Genomic DNA, 9,018 nt, shown 5'->3' on the forward strand with positions numbered 1-9,018 from the left:
GTCAATCAGAGAAAGACATGTATCATATGACCTCACTGATATGAGGAATTCTTAATCTCAGGAAAGAAACTGAGGGTTGCTGGAGTGGTGGGGGTGGGAGGGATGGGGTGGCTGGGTGATAGACATTGGGGAGGGTATGTGCTATGGTGAGTGTTGTGAATTGTGTAAGACTGATGAATCACAGACCTGTACCTCTGAAACAAATAATACATTATATGTTAAAAAAAAAAAAAAAGATAGTAGAAAGGGAAAAAATGAAGGGGGGGGATATCAGAGGGGGGAGACGAACCAAGAGAGACTATGGACTCTGAGAAACAAACTGAGGGTTGTAGAGGGCAGGGGAGTGGGGGGATGGGTTATCCTGGTGATGGGTATTAAAGAGAGCATGTATTGAATGGAGCACTGGGTGTTATATGCAAACAGTGAATCATGGAACACTACATCAAAAACTAATGATGTAATGTATGGTGATTAACATAACATAATAAAATAAAATAATAATGTCCATTTTGTCTGATGTTAGTATAAACACTCAGCTCTCTTGGCTGTTATTTGCATGGGATATCTTTTTTCCATCTTTATACTTTCAACATATTTGTGTCTATGTATTTAAAATGAGTCTGGTCCATGCAGCATGTACTTGGATCATTTTTTTAATTGATATGCTATGACAAATCTGTCTTTTAATTATGACTTTAATACGTTTAAATTTAAAGTGACTATTGACAATGAAGGACTACTACAATTTTACTATATTTCTATATATATTTCTATATGCTTTATACCTTTTTTCTTCCTCAGTTCTTTCTAATAACCCTCCTTTGTGTTTGATTTGTGTTTGTGTGTGTGTGTGGTGTAGAATTTTGATTATCTCTTTATTTCCTTTCAGTGTATATACATATTTCTTGGTTATTTTCCTAGTGGTTACTATGGGCATTAAAGATAAAATGTTAACTTTATAATAATTTAGTTTGAATTGATACCAACTTAGCTTCAAAATATACATGGATGCTTCTCCTATTTAGCTCTGATCCCTCTTTTATGTTGTTATTGTCACAAATTACATCTTTTTACATAGATTTGTAATTAATCTTTTATGTGTCTTTTAAATCTTATAGGGTATAAAAAGAGGGCTTATAAACTAGAAAACAATTATACTTGCTTTTATGTTTACCAATGTAATTACCTTTACCAGTGATCATTATTTGAATGGCTTGGAGTTACCATCTAATGTCCTTTCATCTCAGCCTGAAGGACTCCCTTTAGCATTTTTTTTTTCGGTAAGGTGACTCTGATATTGACAGCCCCTCTTAGCTTTTGTTTTTGTGAGACTGTCTTATTTTTTCCTGTATCTTTGAAGAGTAGTTTTACCAGATATAGATTTCTTGGTTGACAGATTTTTATTTTCAGCTTGCTTTAAATATATCCTTCTACTACTTTCTCTCTCTCTTTTTTTTTTTTTTTTTTAAGATTTTGTTTATTCATTTGGGAGAGAGAAGGAGCACACAAGCAGGGGGAGCAGGAGAGGGAGAAGCATACTCCCCACTAAGCAAGGAGTCCAATGTAGGGCTAGATCCCAGGACCCTGGGATCAGGACCTGAGCCAAAGGCAGACACTTAACCAACTGAGCCACCCAGGCACCCTCATTCTACTACTTTCTTGCCTCCATAGTCTCTGATGTTCATCTTCTTGAGGATCCCTTATACCATGATGAGTTGCTTTTTTTTTTTTTTTAAGATATATTTCTTATTTAGAGAGACAGGGGAGAGGGGCAAAGGAGAGAGAGAATCTCAAGCACACAGAACCCAGCATGGGACTCAATCTCATGACCGTGAGATCATGACCTGAGCCAAAACCAAGAATCGGATCCTTAATCAACTGAGCCGCCCAGGCTCCCCAATGAGTTGCTTCTTCCTTTCTGCTTTTAAGATTCTGTCTTTGGTTTTGTCTTTCAGTAGTTTGAAATAATTTGTCTTAATGCAAATCTATTTATCCTGTTTGTAATTTGTTGAGCTTCTTGTGTGTGTAGACTTATGTCCATCATAATTGGAAATTTGGGTCTTCACATTTTTTTTTGTCTTCTCCTTTTCTTCTCTCTTCTCAGACTCCCATAATATGTATATTGTTAAGCTTACTGGTGTCCCACAAACCCCTTGGTCTCTGTACACTCCTCTTAATCTCTTTTATTTTTCCTCTGAATGGCTAATTTCAATTATTCTATCTTCAAGTTCTCAGATTCTTCCTATCTGAATCTGGTATTGAGCTGCTCTAGAGAATTTTTTATTTTAACTATTGTATTTTTCAGATGCAGTATTTCTATTTGGTTCTTTCCTATAATTATTTTCTCTTCATTGATATTCACTATTTGCCCATACATTGTTCTCTGATATCCTTTATTTGTTTGTTCATTATTTCCTTCAGGTCTTTGAGCATATTTAAGACAGAGTCTTTGTGTCATCAAGTTCAATGTCCAACATTCCTCTGGGTTGGTTTCTATCAATTTTTCTTTTTCCTTTGAATAAACCATGCTTTTCTGTTTCTTTGAATGCTTTGTAATTTGTTGTTCTTGTTCATAACTGGACATATTGACCATCATAATGTACTGATTCTGGAAATCAGATTCCCCCCTTCTCCAGGGAGTTCAATTGTTGGTTGATGATAAGCAAAATTATTCTTTCTTTAAAAGGTGACTTTTCCAAACTATTTGCAAATGTTGTATTCTTTGTCATGTGTGATCATGATGTCTCTGCTCTGTTATCTACATGTTTAGCCAGTGACCTGACAGAGGTTTCCTTAAATACTTGTACCCAAAAGGAAAATACAAGTGTTCTTTCCCTTTAAGTTCTTTAGACAGTGGAAATCACTTCTGTCTGTGTTTGAAATGATCACCCACTGTGCTTTTATGCGTTTGTCAGTCAGATCAAAATATAAACCTAGAATTTTGGAGGACAAAGCTTCTCTGGAACTAACAAGCCATACCAGGATATGGACCACTATCTTATGGCCGACTCCTGCATGGCTTCCCAATTTCTTTGCATGATTCATATTTTTTGTTAAAAACTAGTTATTTTGTTTTTCTTATTTTTTTGTTAGTTTTAGAATTCTTCCACATTTAAACACACATGCAGGAATGGGTCTACAACTCAAGCCATAAAAGCAGGTTGATCCAAAAATTCCAAGTTTTGATAGAAAAGTCTTCCCTTAAATAATTTTAAAAATACTGAGACCTACACACTCCCAACTTAAACTCTTACCTACACAAATTTACAATATTTATAAACAAGTCACAGGCTAGTGCTGAATTGCTTTTAACATGAATTCATTCTAGAGCAACACAGACCAAAATATCATTGAAGCTAATTAATATAATACAAAGTTAAGTTTTAGACTTCCACATGACAAATGATACCAACATGAGACATTAAAGAAGGTAACCTAACCCAATAAATCTACAGCAGTTTTGATAAAAGCCACTGAAGTACAACACAGCTAAGTTGCAACATGCAAGGGTCAGTTCCCTGCCCCCACAGCTCTTGGTGCAGTGATTTCCTAGGTGGATGGTCTACACAGGATGCAGGAGATGACATAGTCCTCACCCCTGAACAAGTCCAGCTTCTTTTTGGGGGTCAGGGCCTGCAAGTGCCTGTCAGCTCCAGCCTTTAGGTGCTTGCCCCTACCTTGGGAGAAGACAGCAAGTGGACAGGCTGGGGTGGGGCTGTAAACCCCCTGCTGTCTGCCATCATACCCAAACTGGGCATCTTCCCAGTCTAGGCCAATGCTGGCTGAAATCCAGGGACAGGACATTTCTGCCTGGACATAATGTGTTACCCTAGCAAGCACCATAGGTCTCCTAGACCCAGAACAAGATCCTGTTTGTGGCCACTGGGGTGCACAGCCCTTGGTACCTGCTAGAGCTGGGACCCAGGCTCTATCCACTATTGCTTGGCATCTGCCTGAAAACCTCACTGGTCACTGAATAAATGAGGTCCTCTCAAGGGCTGGACTGATTCTGGACTACTAGCCAGAACCTGTCACTTTGCCCATGCAAGGTCAGTGGGAGGCCACCTCAGTGGCTGCTCCACAGGCCCACAAATGACTCTGGCTGTGGCCACCTCCCAAGGCATCTGTCCTGGCCTCCTTCCAGGCCATTGTGACATATGGCAGGTCAGTGGCTGCAGCTCAGGGTATGACCTCTTTCCTCTGACAGCATTGTGAGGGAGGTGGGGACCAGTCATAGATGTCAGAGAGCCACAGCTGCACCTCCTGCTTGTACAAGTAGCCCTCTTGCATCAGTATGTGGTGCTTCTCCAGCATGTCCTCTAGGCTGGGCTTGTGTGTCACCAGGTACTGGTTACTGCAGGCACAGTACTTGTACTTGGTGTTGAAGCCTGGGTTGTGCGCATGCTGTATGTCCATAGACAAGAGCCAAGCACCCAGGAACACCTAAGTTACTGTGCCACGTGCACAAGTGTGGCTGAGGTGCAGGTAGTGCATCAGGTTGGTCGAGAGCACATAGCCACCCCCCAGCGTGTAGGGTAGCTAGTAGTCACAGAGCAACCAGGTGGCCTCGTACTAGTGCTCCTGGGCTTGACATGGACTTGGCCTAAAAAGAAGCCTCAGCAGAGGTGGCTGCAATGCACAGGGTCACACATGTGCAGGTTGGCCAGCAGCCAGTCCAGCTGCATGAACAAGTCTGCATTGAGCACAAACTTGAAGGCCACATGCTCAGCCAGCATGGCCAGCTCCTTGGCTGTGAGGTTCTTGTACGCGTTGTGCATTGTGGACAGCAGCAGTAGGTCACCATGCTGTGCCTGCTCATACCCCAGGGCACACCCCTCCCCCACCCCCAGGCTGCCTGTGCCCACCATGAAGCATGCCTACACATCATCTGGGCTGCCTTGCCATGCCACTGCCAGCCATGTGCCATGTGCCAGGCCACCCAGGCCTAGTGCCATCTGGTGCCACCAGGCAGGCCACAGCAGCTTCATGATGCACATGTGGGAAGAACCCAAGGCCCTGAAGTCAGCAGGCAGGCCATGTCCACTGGTGGTGGAGGCAGAGGGCCAGGGAAAAGCTAGTATATAGGAACTCTAGAAATCAGCCCTACTCACCCTTTACCCCCATTTCCAAAAGTTTGTTACTTTGCTGCTTGATCACTTATTTGGATCAATTCTGTACATTCCATATTCTTTGTTGTGTGGAGCCAACAAAATCTTTGGTAAGCTTCATAGTCAGCTAGTGACTGGTAGAAACTTTCTTAAATGACTTAAAGCAATAAATCTTCCACCATTTGCAAAGAGGTTCTGTGTATATATGTTGCAGTATGCCTTCAATGCTCTAATACTTAGTTCTTTCTTAGCTTTCATTTCCTGCTTGTGCAGTAATTCAGAGTTTCCATAGGGGAAAGATTAGGATCTTTTAAATTATCTTCCTGAGCGTCCATCTATCCTTGCCCATGTATTCTGCCATCTGGGTCTCTAGGAATAGAGTGTAACCTTTCAAAGCCATTTGTGAACATTTATTCCCTTGATTTTCCTATGTAATTTTCTTGGCCATCTTTTTTTGCCCTAACTAGTTTTTCTGCCTGAATTTTTTGCCCTAACTAGTTTTTCTGCCTAAAATTGCAGCTGCAATTTTATACAATTGCTATTATTTGTTTTTGACTATCAACCAGATGTTTCCTCACTGCGTGAACTCTGAGTCAGTTCAAAGCCCTGTGAATGGGCATTTCCAGGAAGCTTCCAGTCAGGTCATACAGTGACAGTTCTCTGGCAGTGGGCTTTTTTGGAAACTTCCCAAACAATTGTCCCTTCAGTAGCTACTACACTGCTGGGGTTTTGTTTTGTTTTTAGTTACTCTTGCTCTTAGGCCTCTCTTTTTCAAGACTACCACTGACCTGTGGAGGTGAGTAGGAATAGAGCATCCTCAGAGCTTACAGTTCTCACTGAGATTTAATTGTTGTTCTTAAAGAAATGCTCTCCAGCTTGTTGCACCTTTGGGTCATTTACAAAGTTTTGAAAAAGTTGATGTTGACCACTTTGCCAGTGTTCTCTCTGTGTCTGTCTCTCTCTGTGTGCTCTCTTATAGAGGAGTGGATATGAGAAGTCCTTACTTGACCTTTCCAGAAGTTTCTCTAAGACACTTTTTAGTAACATGTTTAGAGTTTGAAAAAGTGAAGTGAAAATACTCTGTCAAAACAAGATTCTTGCCAGCCCCACAATCAGGTGAACCAATTATTTCAAATAAATCTCTTTCTCAAGAATTTAGTTTTGGAAGCAGGAGGTGAGGAAATGAGTCTTGCTTACAAAAACTTATGAAAATAATACATCACATATATCTGGTCTACATATTTTTAACATGGGTTCCAAAGAAAGTCAGTGAAAAAAGCCATAGTTTTTTCATCAAATAGTGCTGGAACACTGAATAGACAAATAGAAACAAAGCTGGCACTTACCCAAAACCTTACACAAAATACATATTCTACATAGACCTCTATTTAAGATTTCTAATTTATAAAATTGATAAAAGTATATTTATGAGTAATTTTAGCATTCTTGGGGTAGGCAAAGTTTTTTTTTATATATATAAAATGTAAAAGGCTTGAGCCATTAAAATTGATAAATTAGACTCATCATAATTAAAATTTTCTGCTTCAGACACTCTGTGATGATTAATTTCACGTGTCCAGTTTGGCTAAGCTATGGTGCCCAGTTGTTTGGCCAAACACTAATCCAGATGTTGCTGTGAAGATACTGTTTTAGATATGATTAACTTTTATAATCAGTTGGCTCTCAGTAAAGCAGATCATCTTCCATAATGTGGGTTAGCTACATCCAATCAATTGAAGGCCTTATGAGCAAAAACAGGTTTCTCAAGAAGAATGAATTCCACTTCCAGACTGGAACATAAAAAGTCTGACTGAATTTCCAGTCTTTTGACCTGCAGTGGAGATTTTGGACTCAATACTGCAGTGTCAAATTCTACCTGAATTTCCTACTTGCTGACCTCCCCTATATATTTCTGACTTGCCAGCCCACACAATCATGTGAGACAATTTAAAAAACTCTCTACCCCCCTCCACATATATGCTCACATGCACACACATACACACACACATACAGGTTTCTTTGGGGAGCCCTATACACACCCTTAAGAAAATGAAAAGGAAAACTGGAGAGTAGGCCAAACCATTTTAAACATATATTTTACAAAGGACTTGTATCCAAAATATTGAAAAACTCTTTTAATCCATCAACATAAAGATTCATAAAGAAGGGGAGCAAAATTAAACACTTTGTAACATGAGATAAACAAATGGTCAATGGCAGAATCAAATTATATTCAGCATTGTTTGTCATTAGGGAAGTGCATATTGAAATGTCTATATAATTATACTACACACCAACTAGAATTACTAAAATTGACATAACTGACACAAATATTGCCAAATATGGAGTATTTGAAATTTTAATATGTTTCTGGTTATTGTAAAATTTATCACCACTTTTAAATATTGTTTGGCAGGGTTTTTTGTTTTGTTTTGTTTTTTGTTTTTGTTTTAATTTAATTTTATTATGTTATATTAGTCACCATACAGTACATCATTAGTTTTTGATGTAGCGATCCACGATTCATTGTTTTCATATAACACCCAGTGCTCCATGCAGTACGTGCCCTCCTTAATAACCATCACTGGGCTAACCCATCCCCCCACCCCCTCCCCTCTAAAACCCTCAGTTTGTTTCTCAGAGTCCATAGTCTCTAAAGGTTCATCTCTGCCTCCGATTTCCCCCCTTCAACAAAACAAAGAGGCATCCCACAGAATGGGAGAATATATTTGCAAATGACACTACAGATAAAGGGCTGGTATCCAAGATCTATAAAGAACTTCTCAAACTCAACACCCAAAAAACAAATAATCAAGTCAAAAAATGGGCAGAAGACATGAACAGACACTTCTCCAAGGAAGACATACAAATGTTTGGCGGTTTTTTATAAATTCAAATTTACAATTACCATACAAGTCAGCTGGATATTTACCCAAAGTAAATGAAAACTTATGTCCACAAAAACACTTGTATTGGAATTTCGTAGAAGCTGTATTAATAATGACTATAAACTGGTAATAATGTAAATGTCTGTCAGCAGGTAAATGGGTGAACACATTGTGGTGTATCTGCACAATGGAATGCTAATAAAAAGAAACAAATTGCTGATATATGCAAAGATATAGATAACATTTTAAAACAGTGTTTGCTAGACACAAAAGAGTACATTAATATAATTTCATAAGAAATTTTAGAAAAGGCAAAAAACATATTGTAATTTGTAATTATATAAGACAAATCCATCTTTGCCTGGGTTCGGGTCTTAGGAGATTGGCTGCAAAGGGAATTTGGGGGAAATGAATACTTTTACTTCCTAATTCTAGTAGTGTTTACATTGCTGTATATAGCTTTATTTATTTTTCTTTTTTTTATTATGTTATGTTAATCACCATACATTACATCATTAGTTTTTGATGTAGTGTTCCATGATTCATTGTTTGTGTATAACACCCAGTGCTCCATTCAGTACGTGCCCTCTTTAATACCCATCACCAGGCTAACCCATCCCCCCACTCCCCTGCCCTCTAGAACCCTCAGTTTGTTTCTCAGAGTCCATAGTCTCTCATGCTCAACATCGCTCAGCATCAGGGAAATCCAAATCAAAACCTCAATGAGATACCACCTCACACCAGTCAGAATGGCTAAAATTAACAAGTCAGGAAATGACAGATGTTGGCAGGGATGCGCAGAAAGGGGAACCCTCCTACACTGTTGGTGGGAATGCAAGCTGGTGCAGCCACTCTGGAAAACAGTATGGAGGTTCCTCAAAAAGTTGAAAATAGAGCTACCGTATGACCCAGCAATTGCACTACTGGGTATTTACCCCAAAGATACAAATGTAGGGATCCAAAGGGGTACGTGCACCCTGATGTTTATAGCAGCAATGTCCACAAAAGCCAAACTATGGAAA

General features: G+C 39.4%; 1 pseudogene; it reads right to left on the reverse strand.

The window, feature by feature from the left end:
* Positions 1–4,179: 4,179 nt before the first annotated feature.
* LOC118543013 (beta-1,3-galactosyltransferase 6-like) lies at positions 4,180–4,988 on the reverse strand (annotated as a pseudogene).
* Positions 4,989–9,018: the final 4,030 nt, after the last annotated feature.

This window comes from Halichoerus grypus, chromosome 5 (genome assembly GCF_964656455.1).
Source record: "Halichoerus grypus chromosome 5, mHalGry1.hap1.1, whole genome shotgun sequence".
Classification (NCBI taxonomy): domain Eukaryota; kingdom Metazoa; phylum Chordata; class Mammalia; order Carnivora; family Phocidae; genus Halichoerus; species Halichoerus grypus.